Below are 21,925 nucleotides of genomic sequence, written 5' to 3'. Positions count from 1 at the left end.
TCCTGCTTCTTTGTCTCTGCACCTGTTCTTCAGAGCGAACTTGTAACTCTTCTGTTGTCTGCAATTGGAATTCTGGAATTCCCTTCATTATTTTGCGACTTAAGTAGCCAGCCTTGACACGACGTTCCCTGACTGACGAGGCCTTAATAACTAATTACTCTGTCAATTTTCCCATGCGTTTTAGCTATACCTTGTCGTCGTCGGCCGACTTGGATGTGACAACCATGATGTGGACTGGAAAGTACAGAGTGGGCTGCATGGCGTATTTATTTTGCTATGATGGGTTTATTTATTAACTAACTTTATGCTTAATGGGAAAAGATATTGCAGCTCCTACTTTGACAGTTGCCTATTTAGTTACTTAATTTGGAAATGACTACTGGTACGACGAACAGGATGGGTATTTGTGTGGTCATAAATGTTGGAAAAAGTGCATGCCTACGTGTACTCTGCTGATTAGGATTACGTGTGTGGCCACTGACTCTACTGACTGGGACTACATGTGTATCCATTGACGCTACCCCCCACTGACTCTGTTGACTGGGACTACATGTGTGTCCACTGATGCTACTTCCCCCCGACCACAAATGGGTTGCTGTATGCGAAGACTTTGTTGCAACCTTATTATTCCGCTACCTCTTTTTTTTTGGTTGCGGAAGGGCTTCAGGCGTGTGCCATTCACCCATCCATGTAGTAAGACTCCATCCAATTGTGCGATCTTTACTGCGCCCGAATCTCTGATTTCCATGACTATAAACAGACCCAACCAGTGCATCTGCAGTTTCCTTGGGAACTTCTGGAACTTGCTGTCGTAAAGGAGTACCTGTTCCCCGACTTCAAACAACTTCCTCTTGATATGCCTATCGTGCCAAGCTTTTTGCCTTCGTTGCTCCACTGATTGATGGAACTCTGCTAAAAATTGGGTTTCGTCAAGTTCCATCAGCTGGTTTAGTCTGTCTCGTAAGGCAATGTTGTTTGTCATTCCCGTTGCCTCTGAAATGAACATGCTAGGTAGTATAAATTCTGTTGGTACCACCGCTTCCCTTCCATATACAAGTTGAAATGGAGTTTGCTTATGGAGTCTTTTTACTGTCGTCCTATATGCCCATAGAGTCGCGGGTATTCTTTCATCCCAGTTGTCCCTATTGGCAGATACGACTTTCGTTAGCCCTTTCTCCAGTATCTTGTTAAATGCTTCTACTGCACCGTTGGCTTGTGGGTGGTACGGGCTGCTCTTGTTATGTTGAACCATGAAGGTCTTCAACAGAGACTCAATGGTCTCGTTCAGGAAATGTGTCCCTTGGTCGCTTGTGAGGCTCCTCGGGCATCTGAACCGTGAAATGATGTTCTCAAATATGAATCTTGTTGTTGTTTCTGCTGTGCAGTCCTTTACGGGTGCTGCTTCTGCCCACCTTGTGAGGTATTATGTTGCTGTTATGATGTATCTTGCTCGCGAATGCCTCACCAGTGGAGAAATGGGTCCAATGAAGTCTACCGCCCATTTATCAAAGATTTGCACTGTGTGAACGGATGTAGAGGCAGCTCATCGCGTTGTGAAGGCTTCTCGACCCTTTGACAAACGTCACATGTCCTGGCAAATTCTTTAGAATCTTTATGGATAGTTGGCCACCATAGTCCTGCATGGAGTATCTTTCTTGCGATGGCCTTACCTCCTACATGACCTCCTACGACCCTTGCGTGGCACTCCCATAAGACATCATTCCTTTCATGTTGAAAGACACAACACCTCAGTATTTGATCTAAGTCCATCTTGTAGAGGTGTCCTGCGATAAATTGGTAATCTACTGCCCTAACTACCAAGTGCCGTCTCTATGCTGCCGTGTATCCTGTTGGGCAGTGACCATAGTTTTTAAAAACGGTCGTTTCGATACCGAAACGGCTGAGTTGAACCGATTTGATGCCCTCCGGAGTGACTCGGCCTATGAAACAGCTCATTTGCCCGAGTCAGCCATGACTCGGCCAACTCGACCGTTTCCGTATTGACTCGGCCGAGTCATACACAACGGCCTGTAACCCAAAAAAAACAGCGATTTAGCAATTTTTTTATGAATTTTTTGGTGTTTGCTGATTGGTTTGGACTCCAAGTTGTTGTGTGAATAAGTTAAATGTCATTTGGGGTCCATTTCCCCCTCCCAAACCCTATTTAACACACTCAAGTGCTCTCATTCTCTCACAACAATCTTGTGCATTTGAGTGAGAGCCTTATTTGAGAGTTAGTGAGCAGTTCTTGAGCTTGTTTTTGGAGCAGCAGTGAGGAGTCTTGGAGGAGCATTGTAGCTGGAGTGAGGAGCTTCTTGGGGAGCCATTTGGAGTAGCATTGAAGAGCTGATTCTTGGAGCAAGCTTGAGGATGCAGTTTGTGCTTGGAGGTATTTTTTCCCCTCTATAAATCTGTTTTTGCTTAGTAAATTTTAGGTGCATATTTAGAAAGCTTAGATAGTGTTTTTTGTCAAAGAAATGAACATTGAATCAATGTTTTTTTTTTTTTTAGTCATTTTCAGATTGTTTGCTTTCATTTCCTAGTAAAAAAATGGCACCTAGAGCAAGAAATCCTGCTTGGGCATATGTTGAAATGGTTGATAGTCAAATGCAATGCGAATTTTGCCATAGGAAAATTAAGGAAGGTCCTGGGGGCATTAATAGGCTGAAACAAGACTTGGCAGGGACTAGAGGCCAGCTTTGAGAAATTTAAAGAAGATAAGGCTAGGCAAAAAGACATACAGGTTGAAATTGGCAGGAAGAGGGAGATACAAAAAATGATGGCTACCAACCCCCATTATGATTTTGAGGGTTCTTCCTCTATCCCTCAAACTGATACATCCAACCCTTTCCGATATGTTCCTCCCTCTTTTGGTTCTGTTCAAGATAAGGGAAAGGGTAGAATGATAAAGGGTGATGTGACTATCAAAAGTTATTTCACTCCCTCCTCTCCATCAGATGCACATGGTCCTGAAGTTAGTAAAAATCAAATGCGGCCCACTTTAAATGACCACTGGAAGAAAGAATTGAGGGAGACTGCTTGTGAGTACATAGCTAGATGGTGGTATGATGCTGATATCCCCTTTAATGCCGCTCGTTCACCATATTATGAGCATATGTTTGATGCCATACATGCTGCTGGAAAAGGCTTCAAAGGCCCTACTATGCATGAGCTAAGGGGGTATCGTTTGCAGAAAAAAATTGAATCCATTAATGAGTATTTGAAAGAGTTCAAGGACTCATGGGCAAGAACAGGATGTACCATCATGTCAGATGGATGGACTGATCAAAGAAACTGTACCATCATAAACTTTCTTGTCTTCTGCCCACGGGGAACCATGTTTTTAAAATCAGTTGATGCATCTGATAAGGTAAAAGATGGGCAATTGTTGTTACAACTATTGGATTAGGTTGTTGAGGAGGTGGAGGTGGCTAATGTTGTTCAAGTCATCATAGATAATGCCTCTAACTATGTTCTTGCTGGTAAACTGTTAGAGGAAAAACACAAGACCATCTCTTGGACCCCATGTGCTGCACATTGCATAGACCTCATGCTTGAGAATATTGGAAAAATAGAGTGGGTCAAAAACACTATAGATCATGCCAAAAGCATAACAAAATTTATCTACAATCATACATTGATTTTGAGCCTCATGAGGAAACACACTGGGGGCAAGGATATTATTAGGCCCGCCATCACTAGATTTGCTACACATTTTTTGACATTGCAATCTATGCTTTCCCAACATAGAAACTTGCAAAAGATGTTTTCTACTGATGAATGGAATGAAAGCAATTGGTCTAAGAAACCGAAAGGCAAAGAATTGAAAAGGAAAGTCTATGAAGAAACTTTTTGGAGAAAGGCAGCAGAGATAGTGAAGCTTGCTGAGCCACTAGTTAAGGTGTTGCGGTTGGTGGATGGGGAAAGGTTGGCTATGGGCTTCATTTATGAGGCTATGGATCAAGCAAAGGAGCAAATAAAGACGGTATACAAGGATAGAGTGGCAAAGTATGGGCCCATTTGGGCAATCATTGATGAAAGATGGAACAATCAACTCCATCGCCCTATACATGCAGTTGAGTATTTTTTGAACCCACGATATCATTATAAAGCTAAGGAGTCAGGAGCTTTGAGGGGGGAGGTCAGAGATGGACTGATTGATTGCATTGATCGCATGATCCCATTGGAGTCTGATCAGCTGGAGATACACCGACAGGCCAATATCTTCAGCAATGCATCAGGTACCTTTGGGAAGAACCTAGCAAAGATTGCAAGAGAAGCAGATGAGCCAGGTAAACAAAAATTTCAATTTTCAAATTCTTAATAGTTTTACTTTTTTTTTAGAGTTTGTTAAATCATTTATAATTTGAAAGTTAGATATAATTTGTAATTTTGTTGAGCTAACTCATTACACTCCTATGTTTTTTGCAACACAATGGTGGGAGGCCTTTGGTGGCCATTGTCCTGAATTGCAAAGGTTTGCAATTCGCATTTTGAGTCAAACTTGCAGTGCATCTGGGTGTGAGCGCAATTGGTCTGTCTTTGAGAGGATTCACACCAAGAAGAGAAACCGTTTGGATCAAAAACGGTTAAATGATCTAGTTTATGTCCAATACAACCTCCGGCTCAGACGAAACCATTTGCTGAACAAAAGACTTGATTCAGATCCCATTGTGTTGGAAGACATTGATCCAACATCAGATTGGGTAGTGGAGAGTTGTCCAGTAGAGTTTGATCTTGATGAGGATCTTGATTTAGATTTAGATATCGAGACATCAATTGAACTTGAACATGCTGTTCTGGTTCAGTTGAACGCAGATCCCAATCCACCAGCCTCAGTCTCACAGCCAGCAAGGACTCCAGTTGTAGGTGCTTCCTCTGCTCAGCCACGACAGAAGCGCAATCGGATATCTACTCTATCTCAGCTTGCATCTGCTGCAGTTGCACAACCTGCTAGTGGTACCACTTCTACAGTTGCAGCTGGAGATGATGATGATGATGAGGAGCCATGGGGCCCCCTGTCTGACTCTAATGATGATGATCCAGAGATTGATCGACATGATCTTGGCTCCTCTGGCAGTAACTACTAGCCAGTAGTACTAGTACTGGAGTCTGGTCACCATCATAGTTTACTTTTGTTGTAGAGGCCATTTCTAGCCTCCTTGGTTATGTGTATTTTGTTTTGAGTCTTTAATCGTGTATGACAGTTGACTATGTATTGCCATTGGGTACCATTTTGATATAATGGATTGGTTCATGAGCCTACTTTGATCATATGTTGTCTTCCATCTATATTATAATGTTGTGTGTTTCGAAACATGAATGAAAATCTTTAAAATTATGTTTAAAATATTCAAAATTATGTTTTTTTTATAAAAAAATAAATATTTAATGTATTTTTTACAATGACCGAGTCATTGAAATCGAGCCGGCCGAGTCATTACCGTTTCGGAGTCGGAGTCGGAGTCAATCCTCGGCCGAGTCAGAGTTTTAAAACTATGCTTCTTAGAGATCCCAACACCTTGGTTTTTAAGCAAGCAAGATATCTAATTGAGCCTCTCTTGTGAATAGGCCTTAGGAATCACTCCTTATCCTCTTATTGATCTATTCATCTAGTGATTCTTCTTATACTGTGTCTCCTCCCATTAGCGAAAGGTCAGAAAGAGTAGGGAGCCTTAGCTGAGGTGATCGTGGGCTATCGCTCCATTGTTGCCCCTTGATCTATTAGTTTCTCTATAGGATCCCTAGGACCCTTGCTAGTTTGAGTGCTAACAAGACAATCATGGCCAATCTTTAGCTTCATCTTCATGCTACTTGGTTTTGTGGCTCCGCTAATTACCTCGTGGTTGGTGGTAACTCCTTGCCTTGATGAGCATTCTTATGTCTTGGGTTGGTATGTGGGCATCCCAAAGTTGGACTTATTGCGACACATGATCTAAAGAAACACTTATTGTCTAAAGCCCATTTTCCCATTATCTCAATGCACTTATTGGTTCCCCACATAGACCATCTTCTTATGTATGTGCACCTCTTTGACCATGGCAATCATTCTTCATGGTAGTGTTACAATTCGTGATGCATCAATGCTCCCCAAGGCAAAGTCCCACATCCTTCAAGGTAGAGAGAAGGTCCGTTATAATCTCTAAGTGAAGCCAAGTCATCTTTAAGTTGAGGCACTCAAAATGCCGTCCTAAAAGTACCTTTTCAAGGATGTGGTCATCTTACAAGGGGGCCAATTTTACTTGAGGTAGTTGTGAGGGTCCAAGGGAGCAACACAGTACCTAATTTGGGCAAGAAAAGGGTCAAGGCAAGCAAAGGATATTGATTTAGACTAGAGGCAACTCACAACAAGCAAGATCAAGGCTTATAGCACACTTGAAACAAGAAGGTGGACCAAATCAAGGATGGTCTCCACCTTCTACTAGCTTTTGGAGGTCTTCAAGTTCAAAGATGGGGAATGTCAAGCGAGATAAAGGGGTTATTTGGCCTTCCAAGCATTCTTAAAATATTCATAACAAAATCTAAGGGAACGTTGCACACTCTGACCAAATGGACTGCTCCTTCACGTAATTTAAGCCTCATCTAGTGGAAGCCTCTTCTAATTGAGGGTTGTAAACAATGTAAAAACAATTTTTTTTATTTGACTTAGTCTTTAGGCATTTTGCGGACAATAAGTCACCTTTTTCAAAGGAGCAAAAAGCGGAGAGGTGTTGAGCATCACATTTCAGTCCCTTAGCTCAAACACCCAAGGATCTGTGATTCTAGTGTATTTCTACACTTTTCGGTTGTTTCAAAGACAATTTTGTGGATGTGGAAGTGTAGGAAAACAACAAGCTTGTCCCATTAAGGTCCCAACTCAAGTGGTAATCAAGGGTAAATCATCTAACTTGAATTTTTGTGCCTTCTTCTCACTCTCAAGCTTTGAAGGTAATCTTTTATTGGCTATTTTGAGTGAGCTTTGCTTATTGGTTTGTTTTTCCCACAGTGTAATATTATATATCAAATTTAACATTTATTACATTTTTAACTTCTAACCTTCATCATATTGAGAGTTTATAGGCATTGTCTTCTAAGAGGATAGTGAAGTGTGTGTAGATTGGGATACCCCCAATGACATTCTAGGAGTTGGCCTAAAGTGAGAGGAGAGTGCATTGAGGTGATAGTGGGTGAATCTCTTGTGTTCTTACTATTTTACACCTTGAGTGGACCTTGCTAAGGTTTCTAATCCATGCAGTAACACTATTCTAAGAAGTTTGAAAATTGATTGGAACCCTATTGGTTTTGGTGGTTTATTGACCAGGAGAATGGACTCCTAAGTTATAGACACATGGAGAAGCTAACCACATAAATTTGAGGCCCACTCCTAGGGTGAGTTGGGAACATGGAAAAACTTGGACGAGTGTTTGACAGTTTCATCTCTGTGGTGGAAAGGGCACTTGAGTTGTGATACTCCTAGATACTTTAGGAAAATACCACGCAAAAGTAGGGATAGAGAAAAACAACCTTCTTAGTCTCAATAAAGAATTTCCAAATTGAGAGGATCCAAAAAAACAAGGTAGATTAAATAGATACAAGTTCAAAAACCTTCTAATATTGGCATCTTAGATTGGCTTAGAGATGAGCCATTGTACCTATTAACAAAATTTATAATTCATGAAGAATTTCGAGAAATTTCACTTGTAGCCTCTCCAACAAGACACTAGGCTAAACACAAACAAATTGAGGAAAGGGTCATCAATGTTTAAGTTATGGACTTGCTTAATAAGTTGTTAAACTTGGGGTGTTGAAATTTTCTGTACAACACCACCCACAATTAACAACTGTGAGCAATGTAGTCTAACTGTCTAACTAACAGCAGTAATGGCCCTTTTTCAAGCGTTTTTACATATCAATTTTGCTTGAAATCCGACAAATATTGTCAAGAATCATAAGTTTAAGTCGTTTGTTCTGCAAAGTTCGTGTACCCCATGGGTTTAGAATGCTCAATCCATTTATACATTCAAAAATGCATTTTAAACAATAACAAATTATTATTTTGCTTGAAGTTTGTAGAAATTCCACGAAACTTTGCAACTGCTTATATGAGCAATCTGAAATATAATTTCTTTTCATAAAGACACAAAATATCCCTACTAATTTTGCAACAAAATAAGATCATAAATAACACAGTCACACAATATAAAAAATACAATTTTTCTTCGAAACCTAACTGTGAAAACCTTCTGCTTGATTGGCAATTTTATTGATAGAAGAATGAGCAATAGATCTCTTACAGACACAATCTTGTTTCAATAGAAACCAATTTGGTTTTCATTGCTTGTACTAAGCTGAAACACTTGCAAGACTATGATCCCTATTGCCCTATTTCCTTGCGTGCAAATCCCAAGGAAATTCTCCTATAGATCTGTGCACAAGCCTCTCTTGGTATGCTAATCCTCTCACAAGATCACACACACAAACACAAATTTGTGTTCTCTACTGCCTTGTCTCACCAACTCATGCTCACAAGACAATCAATAACAAAGTGCCTTGATCCTCCTTTTAAGATTTTCCAATAGGCTAAATCTGGCAAGTCTCTATTTTAGGAAATCAAATTGTTGGTTGAAGAGTTAATAAAGACTCTTCAAAGGCTATCAAATTGTTGTAACTCGTCTTGCCTTAATTTAAAAGTTAAGGCTCTCTTAGCTTGTCCTTTCCCATATAAAGTCGCATTAGGAGACAAATAACTAAGCCTCTAACTATGCACTAGTCAAACTGTTTCATGCACATGTCCTAACTTTTAGGAATTTGCCCTAAATTTTAGGAACATGTCCTAATTTTTAGGAATTAGCTCCTAACTTATAGGAATTGGTACCTAACTTATAGGAACTTGTGCATGCTAAGGAAAACCTACTTCTAGTTTCTTTGACTAAGGCACAAGTCAAAGAAGGATCTTTCTCGCTACTGTTTTCGACAAAGTTGTAGTCTCATATTTTAGCGAAAAAGGTCATTCCACCTATTAGTTAGACTGATCATTGTGAGTGCAACCATTTAAGAGAACTAGGTGGATTCAAGATAGTTTTTTGGCCAAGAACTCGAAAGGCTTTGCCAAAGTTTTACCTTCGTGTAGTATGTGTGCCACTAAATGCATTGACTCTTGAAGGACAAACTTATGAGAAGAAAGCATCACCCTTCCAACAAAGGTGATGCTTGATATCTTCCTAGGCCTTCGAAATACTCTAAGCCGTAAGTGTACCTTGGATTTGAACTTAGGTTGGAATCAACAACAAAGTTTCGAAATTGAGATTTTTCCAACACTTTTTCCCAATGGGAGGCATCTCATAATGCAATTGTGTAGCGACACTTTCTAATTCTCTTGATCCTCTACAACTTGATCATCCTTTTTGTACGAAAGGCTTAGGGTTAATGGAATGACCTAATAGTCCCCAAGCCATGCCATTCCATTAGATTGCAATGAACCCACTAATTAACTCAATGGAAGCCCTTTTTTAAATTAAGGCCAACCTATAGAAAGTCTTGGAGGAGCTTGTCCAATCGTTGATGAAACCCGACACGATGTATATTACACGAGTAGAAGATATAGCCTTAGAACAAATATGGAATGTTGTTGCTAAGGACAAAACCACAAAATCAACATGTTCACTTTCTTAGTTACTTGCTGTAACATTGCCTCGTAAAAGGTTTCTGGTGAGGTTTGAAAGGCCAAGGGAATCCCTAGAATTTAAGCACATGCCCTTATTGAATCTAAGCCAACCCTTGAAACTCTAGTTGATTACGGGTGACATCCTATGCCAATGTGTAGCATTGTGTTTTGGCCATTTTAAGCTTTGAACACAAGGCCTCATTGAGAATTTGCATACAATCCATAGTGTTATCCCCTAGCTCTTTGTCTTCCAATGTAGTAAGCAAAGGATGGTCAACAAAATGCCTAGTAAGCATTTGATATACATTAGGTCGATGAAGGGGAGTACCCTTAGTCGACTCTTGCATAAAATCATAATGGAGTTAGGCAAGGGCCTTTGTGGCCAACAAATACATGGATTTAGTGTCAAGGGGCAATCTTGCCTGATCAACTTAAACATCCAAACCTTAGATTTAGTTTATCAAGAGATAGTCACATTGAAGAAATCAAGAAAAGAGTTTCCATCAACTAGATAAAAAATTGAACAAAGCCTAGAGTTTGTAGCATGGTCAAAATGAATAGTTGTTCGATGCTGTCCCATGCTTTCTCAAGGTCGAACTTGATGAAGATATCTACTACATTATGAAGGCTAAATTACTTGTGAATGAAAACAATTTGCTTCACCTTGTTGATTTGAGGTAGGAGGTAGGAAAGTTGCAAGGTCAAGACCTTGGATGGAGAGAGTAATTGGTTGGTGGTTCATAATAACTTTTGGGTTCCTTACTTTGTGATGAATTTTATGAGAGGTACCTTAATAAAAGGTATGTGAAATTTCTTTTGTATAACCTCTTTGTAAACCTTGAGCAAGTTAGGCCCAACTCAATTGCATGTGGTTTTTAAAAGTTCTCTTTGGGATTTCTTTTGTATAACCTCTTTGTAAACCTTGAGCAAGTTAGGCCCATCTCAATTGCATGTGGTTTTTAAAAGTTCTCTTTGGGATTTGTCTAGCTTAGGAGATTTAAAATTGGTCATCGACATTAGTGATTTTGTTAGCTTTCGAAAGGTCAAATCCTTATTACACTTTTTTCTTGTTTAGTGGAAACTTTTCAAAGCACAAGATGAAAGAATGTGTGGATGAGTATTAGTCATGCATCTGGTGCATGGTTTTAAAACTCAGACTCAGACTTCGACTTGGCCAACTATGAATTTGTGTTTTGACTAGTACTCAAATCGATCTGGGTTGATTTGATTTAATGACTCCATTTTCAAAAAAATTCATATTGTAGTTGAATTTTAATGAAGAAATTATTTTTAAGATCCCAAACCAACCAACAATACACATTTGTGTGTTAAATTTGTTTAACCCAACAATGATAAAATAACAAACATTCGTTACCATTCAGGAAGAGAGACACATTTTTATATTATTATATGGCTAGCTATAGGTGTATGTGAATGCACAAAACTTGCACAATGTATGGCTATACTATGTATTGTTATATTTGGCTTAAGGTGGACGTAGATAGCTGTAGGTAGTATTTTTCACCCTTAACATAAAAGGTATGGTGCAAGTCTGTGCTATGGCATGAGGTTTACAACGAGCACAAACATGTGGGCTCTAGAAATTCAATATGTGAAGGGGAATGTGCTACAAGAAATTCCAACAATTTAAGTAAATTGCCAAATGCATTGATATCAACTAAGTGAGAAATAAAGTTGAAGGTAAACCCAATGATCCAAATAGAGGATAGATCAAGATAAAGGTAATTGTCATGATGCACATACCTAAAAGATGAATTAGTTATTGCATTTTCGTTGTAATTGTAACAATTAAGCAATTTGGGAACCAAGCTCAAGCAATTATTTAATCATAGGTGACTCAGTTGGTTCCAAAATGAACTTGAATGGTTAAGTTGAGTTGACTTGATCACATAAATTCGGTCTATTTGACCGGTTTCAAGTTGAACAAGTTCAAGTTCTAAAACTATGATTAGTGATGTCATGTGGTTCAAATATCAGATTATAATGCTCAACTTATTCTTAGTTAAATTGCTCTTTGTTGGTTGCCCTTCTCGACTTTGTCTTCAAGGCACCGATGTTCTAAAACAATTAGTTGATGTTATTTAGTGTTTTGAAGAATTCATTGTAGGTCGATATGTAGTTTGAGGCCGTTAGAGTTGAGATTGAATTTGGGCACCATATGCTTGAGAAATTTCTTCAACCTTCAAAGATTGCCTCAATATGGTAGCACACGATTGGAGAACTTCATCTTTGGGAATAAGTTGTGGACATTATGAGACCTTCTCAAACTCTTTCTTCATAGCTTCATGGTGTGTGTTGTGGGTTTGCTATTTATTAACCAAACTTTCATAAAAAAGTTGCGATTTGATCAATGGTACAATTACATCATGCACTCCATCTGTCCTCCCCCCTAGCCTAACCATCAAGTTCCAAATTTGTAACACGACTTGGATGTAACTTGAGTGGTGAAGATGGGAATTACGACGAGTCTTTTTCACTAGAAATCACATAGGAGAAAAAGTTGCCGAGGCGTTTCGAACTCATTTGTGGGAATTGTTAAGTAGGAATTGAGGCTCTAGGCATTCTCCTTTTAGCCACTCCCTAAGAAATAAAGACAACAATGGGTTGGTGGTTAGAGAGAGTGGTCTTTGTGAGGAATTTCATCGACCTATCTCCATCACAATCGAAAAAGAATTTTGAATGTATTTTGTTTCGACATCATAGCTTTGTTGATATTCCACAAAACTTGGTTAGTGCTAGTTCTAAGGTTTGACGACATGAATCATAGATTCAATTAATCAACTCTTCGATATATTTTTTATGTTGTAGAGGTCTAGTCTAGACTTCAGGCTATTATAGCTCATATGCTCCCATTGAGGCATGTGAACAAGGTTACTCCAATTTTGTGATCTAAGGACTCCACATTATTAAAATATCCACATACAAGATGTTCTACTTGCAAGAAGAATTCAACTAGCTAGGCCCAAAATAGAGCTCCCCTTTGACATTATTTGGTGCATACCTATTTGCAAGGCCTCAGATTTTGTTACCAAGATACACGTGCACCCATAGGACTCAACTAGATGGTTCAATTCCCTAAACAAATAATGCATGTTGCAAGCTTTGGCAAGAAAATGGCGACTAGTCCCTTGTTTTGTGCTTGTGTACACTGTATTCTATGAAACATGGTAGCATTGAGCCAATTTTAGTTCAAGGTTGTGTTAAGCATGCAACTCATTACATTTATTTCCTACAAACAAATTATATCCAAATTTGAAACCAGTGGGTTATCTCTATGAATCATGGTGTCCTTGACTTGGTTTGTAAGACACCATAGATTCCATGAAGTAACTTTCATGGAGAACCAACTACATAAAACATCCATTTTGCTATCCCTACCACTTAACACATTGTAAGAATTAATATAGTTCCTTGTTCTCCAATGCATGTGTCACCCACCTATTATTGATATTCTTCTTGTGTGTTCTCTAGTCATGTTTAGTTTTGACATCAATTTGTCCTTCCAACATCAAATTAGGTGATTGACCCAAAAACTTCTTAGCCCATTGGAGGAAGTAGTTTTAGAGGATCTATTGGGTTTCATGCTTGTTGTTTTGTGAACATAAAGTTGGCCATGCTCGTAGCCACATTTAACTTGTTGCACTTGTTGACATAGAGGTCATAACCTTTTATTTTTGAGAGGTTGAGGAATCAAAGAAGTGGACCTTGGATATAAGTGAGTAGTCCATAATCCTACAATCTAGGGTCTTGTAGAAGAAGATATGATTGGAATGTTGATATACCTAATAATCTAACATATGATCTTATCATTGACCTTGATAAATATTTGTTCCTCCATGACTTTGGGTAGATTATCCCTAATGTAGACACACTTTTGAGGGATTTGGTTAGAAAAATGTCGTGTCTCATGACTAGTGAAGCACAACCCTATAAGACCCGTGAATACTCGAGGGTCTTGACGGGTCTTATAGTGAAACATGTCACTTGCATAGAACCCATGCTACTTGCCTCTACCTGCGTTGACTTGTATTCAACTCGTCTATCTGCGTATGACTTGCATTGAACTTGTGACCCGTCAAGACCCTCAAAATTAAATTTATTTTTATTTTTCTTTTTTTGTATATGAGATCAAGTGGAGGGAAAGGGAAAATGGAGGGAAGAAAATGCTTTATAATCACCTCCCTCCCTCCCATTTCTCATTTTGAGTGTTTTGACTCATTTCTACGAGTGTTGAGTCTCGACTGAAGGAGCTAAGTGACTCCTTTGCACAATGAAGGAGCTCTTGCAAGAGGCTAAAGGGGGCTTCATCAGACCCAACTTCATCACAACTGAGTAAGCTTCATGAAACTTGATTGTTTGTTTTCATGCTATTTTTTCGTTTCAATTTTTATTATTTATTTAATTTTTTTAGTCTAACCTGTGATTGAGTTTCTCAACCACACATAGGGCCTAATTATAATTAAATTAAAAAAATTTAAATTCTCATTTTTTTTGTTCCGGATTCCATCACCATGCCACCGAAAGATAGTAGATAGTCTCGTGATTCGGCATGGGCACATTGTGTCCGATTCATTCCCAGTAATGACCACCATGTCAAGTGCAATTTTTGCAATGCCACAATGCGTGCGAGCATAAACAGGCTAAAATACCACCTAGCTAGAATGCTTGTGAATGGTGTGGAATGTTGTGAACGTTACCCTCAAGAAGTCACTGCTGTAATTGTAGCTTCTTTGGCAGACATTAAAGAAGAGAGTTCTAAGAGGGCAAGAAGGAAGGTTGAGGTTTTTGGGATAGGTAGATCATAGAATGAACCACAAAATCAAAGTGTAGGCAATCCTCTACAAGTGTTGTGGCAAACAAGAGTATAACCTCTCCTTTCTTCGCTCCTCGTACAACTTTAGGATCTCGGCCAACCTTGGAGGGTTTTAATGAAAAGAAGAGGAAGGAGACAAATATGGCAGTGAGGAGGTTTTGGTACCATATTAGTCTTTCATTCAATTATGCAAAATCTTATTTTTATCAGCCCATGGTGGATGCCATTGCAAGTGCTGGCCTTGGATATAAAGCGCTATATTATAATGCGCTTAGGGGGAAAGAGCTAGATGTGAGGCGCGAACGTGTCAAGGCACAATTGTAGAGCGTTAAAAGCTCATGGAAGTTTATAGGTTGCATAATTATGTCTGATGGGTGGACAAATTAGAGGGGAAGAACAATAAGTAGATGAAATAGAAGCTTTGTAACTAGTAACAATTCTACTAACATGGAACAAAAATGAAAATTTAATCTATGAAACAAAATGCTAAACTGAAAACTAATTTAACAATAGAAATAAGTAACAAGGAGTAGGGTTAGAAATACAATATTGGAAGTCTGTGGGTTGTTTTTCAGATGTGCCATGCCCAATCCTGCATATCGTAGGACTCCATCTTATTCGCATATCGAGCTGCTCTCGACCATCAGATGCATCAAACCTCCCCATTCTAGTTGTCTCCCAACAACATCATATGGGGGGTAGACCTTGTGGAAATGAGATGATGAAGGACAAATTGGAAACCAACGAGTCCAGGAGACACAATTGAGAATTCTAGATACTTAGTGAAATTTAGCAAGATTATTTAAGGATTAGATCTCATTTATACTTGAAACCAGTGCCTTATGAAGTCAACATCCTTGCTTTATTAATTTGAGACCAAGTACTAGATGAACAACTGTTGCTTTGATATTTTACTAGCTTATATGAAATGCAGATTTTGAGTCCTAGGTGAAATGCAAAGATCTTGGTTAATTTTATTCAAATGCCTAATGTAAATGTGACCTTCCCTTAACTATTTTGACGCTGGGCTCTAAGGTAGGTTGTGGGAAGGAGGCCAATAGGAAGCAAACAAGGGCTTGATTAACGATACCTTCTGTTAGGCTCCTATCCCCTAATGCCTTCGACGCTAAAGAGACTGTGGCTCTGACGACTGTAAGGTCACCATGTTAACCACTGAAGAGTTGTCGAGGTCCCTCAAGCTAAATGAGAAGGGATGCCTTAGAAATCTATCAACCAAGCTTATGCTTGGAGGTGAGTTTTAAGAGGCAAGACTAGCTTAAAATGATATGCAATGATGGAGAGTGAGCTTTAGGCTAAGATTCTCTTAATGATTTAGTACTTAGATTATAATCTTGAGTTAAAGAAACAAGTACTTGATGATGATATCAAAAGATGATCTTAACCATAAAACAAGTGCTAACTTAATCAAGATATGCCCAATAAGATAAATGTTTTGTCAAGATGCTCAAGGTAGCAATGATATAAACCAATAGCAACAATTTCCTAGCCAAAGATTAATAGACAATGTAACCAATGCTTCTTATTTAAATCAGAAAATGCTTATGACTGCTCAATTTAAGAGATGCTTAAATGAAACAAGAAGACTTACAAATCCTTTAAGATGCCAGTGTAAGGTTATCACTCAAGAAGATATATAAGCAATGAATAAGAATGAGAGTAATGAAACCACTATTCACCAAAGCTCTTGTGTCAAAAGTGATAGATATCAATATCAATGAGTTCTTAAGTTTACTTCTTTAAGCAACCAGGTTATGATACCAATGTGTTTTAAGGAGTGATTTTGTGTGCATGAAACTTTCACAACAAACCACAAAAGTTAGTATCCCTTACATCACTGAAATAAATCCTTTCCACGATTATAAACCAATGAGAACCTTAAAGTTGCTTATGAGAGCAACAAGTTTAGATTTATTTCTTGAGAAGTCAAGCTTATTAAAGCCTGAACATAAAAATGATATTCAATGATTACCCAGTCACAAGATGCCAAAAATGGTCAAGATTCCTCAATGCAACAATTGAGACAAATGTTGGATGCAAAGTGCAAAACTGAAAGATTCCTTCAGCAGTCAATGAGACTCCTTAGGGTCATTCAATAGAGACAACTTGTGCTTATTAGAAAATTCATCAATCATCAGTTATAAACCAGTGGAAACTTCAGACACAAGATCCCAGGATTCCAAAGACAACAAATGAAGTGTTTCAGGACTACTTAATAAAATAATATAGGCAACAAAATTTAAGAATGCATTTCACATATGTGAGATGATGGCTAAATAAAACTTTGACTGTTGCAAGAACAAGTGACCAATGTCAAGCGAGATTGTGAATTAGAGACTAGATGCAGTTTATAACCATGCAATCATAAATGAAGAGCTCACTAAGAGGCTATTCTTGACGCTTTTATGAGATCATATGAGAAAGTCCAATATAATTATCAATTTGTCCTGCCTCTAACTATTTGAGTGCCACAATATTGATTAACCAATGATGAACTTTAGTGATAAAAGAAATACACCAGACCTCAGAAATTACCACTGTCAAATTGGGCTAAGTCTTTTGTAGCTTATTTTCAATATATGACAGTCTACAAGATGCCAATATCACTTATCAGATATAGATAAAAAGAGCCAAAGCACAATAGCTAAGCTTGATGCTATAAGTGATGCAAAAATATCACTGTAAAGTTAGATCAGATCCCTGCAAGCTTATATCAGACCCCTGTGATAATTTTGTCAGTCCATTCATAGCCCCAATCGGTCCTCAAAATACTTGTGATTGACATTTGAATGTTATGAGTTAATTTTAAAATGTTTTAGAGCTTCCTTTTGGATGTTCCTCTTGAGATTAGGGTCTGTAGAATACATCAAATTGCAGTGTTGCTAGACAGTCTAATATGGGTCACGTTTGGGGAGGATTGAAGCCTCAAAGCCTTGCAGCAGGGGTTGGCCGAGAGGAGATTGAGAGCAGGAAAACAGGGAAGAGGAGAAGGAACGCTCAAGAGGGGACTAAAGGGCACGAGAAAGGCTTGGAGTGCAAACAACAACCAAGGAGAGGGAATCCGCAGGGAGAGGAGGCTGGCCCATGGTTAGGGCTGAAAGAAGGCTACAACAAACTGACAACAGGGTTAGAGGGACCACAACAAGGTTTCCAAGGCTAAAAAAGGCATGTGGTGAAGGGAAAAAAGGGAAATGAAGCTACAATAGAGAGTGCCGAGGAGAAAAAGCTCAGACAACATTGAAAGAGGCCCTAAAAGACAAGAAAGGCCTGTGGTTTCGAACTGTGGTTGAATGTTGATCAGGAAGGGGGTTAAAATGATGGATCTGAGCCTTTTGAGGCCAGATCTAGCCTCAAAATCCACTTAGACCTCCTCCTATTGCTGGATGGCCTCCTCTAACAACAATCTTGTGCCCAAAACTCTAACGGCTAAGCTTGGTGAAGGCTAATGCCTTAGAAAATTTCTCGAATTTGTCTTTGATCCTGAAATAGGGTACCTGCAAAATTTTTTCAAACCCTTACCAAAATTTCGAATCTTGCTTCAGATTTAAAATTTATTTTCAAAAGGTCACAAAAACTACTTCAATCTTGACATCCTTTTCCAGATCTTGAATTCTAAGCTTGGGGGTGAAAATAAAGGGTGGATCTTGCCTTCCTAGGCCTAGATCCACCTCTTGAAACACTCTTAAAATTTCTCCAAGGACTGAAAAATCTTGAAACCCTTGACAATTCTTCAAATCTAGCTTTGTAATTCACTTGCACATAAAATTTTAAAAGCCCAGAAACCAAATATGTACAAAAATTTAAAATAGATCCCAAAACCCCAAAAACCCCAACTGCAAAAAATGGTTAGAAAATTATTTAAATAAATTATCAGATCTACACAAATAATATACAAATCTACTGGATCTGAGGAGTATGAGTACAACTCTGCTCCCAGATCAGTAGAAACAAGCTCTTCTTAGCCAGATCTATCAAATAGGCACAATATTATTGGAGATAAACGAGTAATTGATCTTGCAAAGTCGATCCTCCTGATAAACAACTTCAAAATTTTCGTTCTACTGTGAAACCTGCTTTGATACCATGTAGGAATTATGTGTAGATACGAAATTGCTCATGAAATTTTACTAAATCACAAGACTCAAATCTACTTTTTAGCTCTGTGGAATTCAATTCACAATCTAGAACACAAAACATAAACATGCAAGAAGACATATCACACATGCATAGAGATTTATCTAGGGGAAAGCAATTGCTCAAAACCCTTTCCTATTTGTATTGCATCAATCAAAGAATAGAGATGTAATACATATGCTTGCTCAAGCTTGAGCACAACTTGCAAGTGCATAGTCTATCTCTCTACTTGACTGACTGCCCCTGGCCAAAACTTAGCCAAATTTTAAGCCCTCCAAGCTCCTGTTTCCTTGCGATGTTCCTTGTGGAATTAGTCCCCAATTAATTAGGAACTTCCTCAAATTGAATGCGCAATTACTTTAGGCTAATCTTCTGATTGCATGCACCACCTGTACACATTGGAACAATCTACAACTGATAGTAATCTCCATCTCAACTGGGTAACTCAAATTCTCCGCATGCATTAGTTATTTTGGGCTGATTGATCACTGAGTGTGGTTGAAGTCACACTTACACAACTGACCTTCCACTAGTTCCTCCAACAGTTCGAACTAGTTTAACTGACAAATGCAGCCTCCAATTTCTTGGCCCCTCCACAAATGCAGCCTCAAATTTGGCCCCTCCACAAATGCAGCCTCAAATTTGGCCCCTCCACAAATGCAACCTCAAATTTCTCGGCTTCCTCCCATTCACTGTCTGTCTGCTGGAATTCTGCTTCAGAACTGTTGGCCTCCTGTTCACAAACTCCTGGCCTTGACCCGTAGCAAATTCGGCCTCTTCATCTGTGTTGTGTGCTCAAACTGCAAAATTCTTACTTGAACCTCTAGCTGGGCACCTTTCTATGCTCTTCAGTCTCAAGTCTTTCATTCCCTTGAGAAAATCACTTTCTCAACCACAATATGTCTTTCACCTTTCTGTTAGGCTTATTTTATAATTTCATTAAGCCAAATCCATAACTTTAATCTCTTAAGTGATACTGATGAGTGATGAATGGCTAGGATTAGATCCTAGGCCTCACTTGAGATCAATGGTAGAGATTAGATCTAAGCCACTTAAATAATTCAATCATTTATCCTTAGAAATTTGGCTCAATAGTCAACATTAATTAATAAATTAAATAATGCACTTTTCCTAAGCAAAACTTCAGAAAAAATCATAATAATCACTTATTCATGAACAATCACTTAAGAGGCAATCTGACAGCTTCTGCATGCTTGACACCTAGCCCATGCAGAAGCACCTGTGCAAGCAAATAACATCAACAGGCCTCATCAAGTATATTTCTAAAGGGACAGAAAGTGATACAATGCGAGTTGGAGACCAGTGACCTTGCTTAATATGTTGTACAGGGTGCCAGCTAAAAGCCTGCCAGAAGGATTAAATTTATATCTGCAAGGATTTCCAGAAATGAGTAGACATGGCCTATTAAAGGTTGGTTTATTCTAGGCGTCTTCTTAATATTAAATCAAGTTACCTAGCTCAAAACTTGCCAAAGGAAAAATACAGAGCCCTAAATTAATGTACATTATAGAGCAATGCTGCTGTTCCCTGCAAGTTTTGGAACAATCTACAACTCAACTGGGTAACTCAAATTCTCCGCATGCATTAGTTATTTTGGGCTGATTGATCACTGAGTGTGGTTGAAGTCACACTTACACAACTGACCTTCCACTAGTTCCTCCAACAGTTCGAACTAGTTTAACTGACAAATGCAGCCTCCAATTTCTTGGCCCCTCCACAAATGCAGCCTCAAATTTGGCCCCTCCACAAATGCAACCTCAAATGTCTCGGCTTCCTCCCATTCACTGTCTGTCTGCTGGAATTCTGCTTCAGAACTGTTGGCCTCCTGTTCACAAACTCCTGGCCTTGACCCGTAGCAAATTCGGCCTCTTCATCTGTGTTGTGTGCTCAAACTGCAAAATTCTTACTTACTTGAACCTCTAGCTGGGCACCTTTCTATGCTCTTCAGTCTCAAGTCTTTCATTCCCTTGAGAAAATCACTTTCTCAACCACAATATGTCTTTCACCTTTCTGTTAGGCTTATTTTATAATTTCATTAAGCCAAATCCATAACTTTAATCATCTTAAGTGATGAGTGATGAATGGCTAGGATTAGATCCTAGGCCTCACTTGAGATCAATGGTAGAGATTAGATCTAAGCCACTTAAATAATTCAATCATTTATCCTTAGAAATTTGGCTCAATAGTCAACATTAATTAATAAATTAAATAATGCACTTTTCCTAAGCAAAACTTCAGAAAAAATCATAATAATCACTTACTCATGAACAATCACTTAAGAGGCAATCTGACAGCTTCTGCATGCTTGACACCTAGCCCATGCAGAAGCACCTGTGCAAGCAAATAACATCAACAGGCCTCATCAAGTATATTTCTAAAGGGACAGAAAGTGATACAATGCGAGTTGGAGACCAGTGACCTTGCTTAATATGTTGTACAGGGTGCCAGCTAAAAGCCTGCCAGAAGGATTAAATTTATATCTGCAAGGATTTCCAGAAATGAGTAGACATGGCCTATTAAAGGTTGGTTTATTCTAGGTGTCTTCTTAATATTAAATCAAGTTACCTAGCTCAAAACTTGCCAAAGGAAAAATACAGAGCCCTAAATTAATGTACCTTATAGAGCAATGCTGCTGTTCCCTGCAAGTTGACCAGTGAAATATTTATTAACCTATAATATGCTGGTGCCCAATTTAAATGCTAGTCATGACACCAGATCGTTAAAATATTAAACATTTATTCATGTGATTGATTATTGTGATAGCCTTTACAAAATATATATATAAATATATATATACATAACTTTTTTTTTCAATTTATTTTAATAATGTTTTTAAACCATGTTATGAAAAGTAATAGATAGACAAGCTCAACATTATGATTGCAACTCCATCAGAATGCTCACTGTAGTATCATATTGTTATCATTATGTTTTACATACAATTTTTTTTAGGATAAATAGAATACTGTATTCCATTCGTTTCAACTTCCAAATTTATCAAAATGGAAAGGATGTTGTTATGGAGAAACAAGGTTTACCTCCTACTTAGCTTTCTGTCTGCTGCAAGCAAGTGGCAAGATTAATGTGTCTGGACCCATCATATTTGCAAAGACGGCACAACTTGTGAGCATGGCACTCTTTGTTATGGCCAATGTTATCAGAACCGAACCATTGATTGAATCGGTTGACCCCCTGAACTGGGTCTCAAGGCACTTGACTATAAATAAGTTATGGAGTTCTAGAAATATTTTCCACTGGTTTCAGCCATATCACTG

The 21,925-nt window shown here is 38.6% G+C and overlaps 1 protein-coding gene across 3 annotated transcripts in view; it reads left to right on the top strand.

Annotated features, from left to right (window-relative positions):
* Positions 1 to 21,925, top strand: part of LOC149259929 (uncharacterized) — a 61,069-nt gene that overhangs the window by 8,192 nt on the left and 30,952 nt on the right. The gene's annotated exons all lie outside the window — the stretch shown is intronic.

Source organism: Pinus tabuliformis, chromosome 6, assembly GCF_031772625.1.
Source record: "Pinus tabuliformis cultivar Carrire ecotype Pingquan chromosome 6, CPIR1, whole genome shotgun sequence".
Lineage (NCBI taxonomy): Eukaryota > Viridiplantae > Streptophyta > Pinopsida > Pinales > Pinaceae > Pinus > Pinus tabuliformis.
This window is presented reverse-complemented; position numbering and strand designations above follow the sequence as displayed.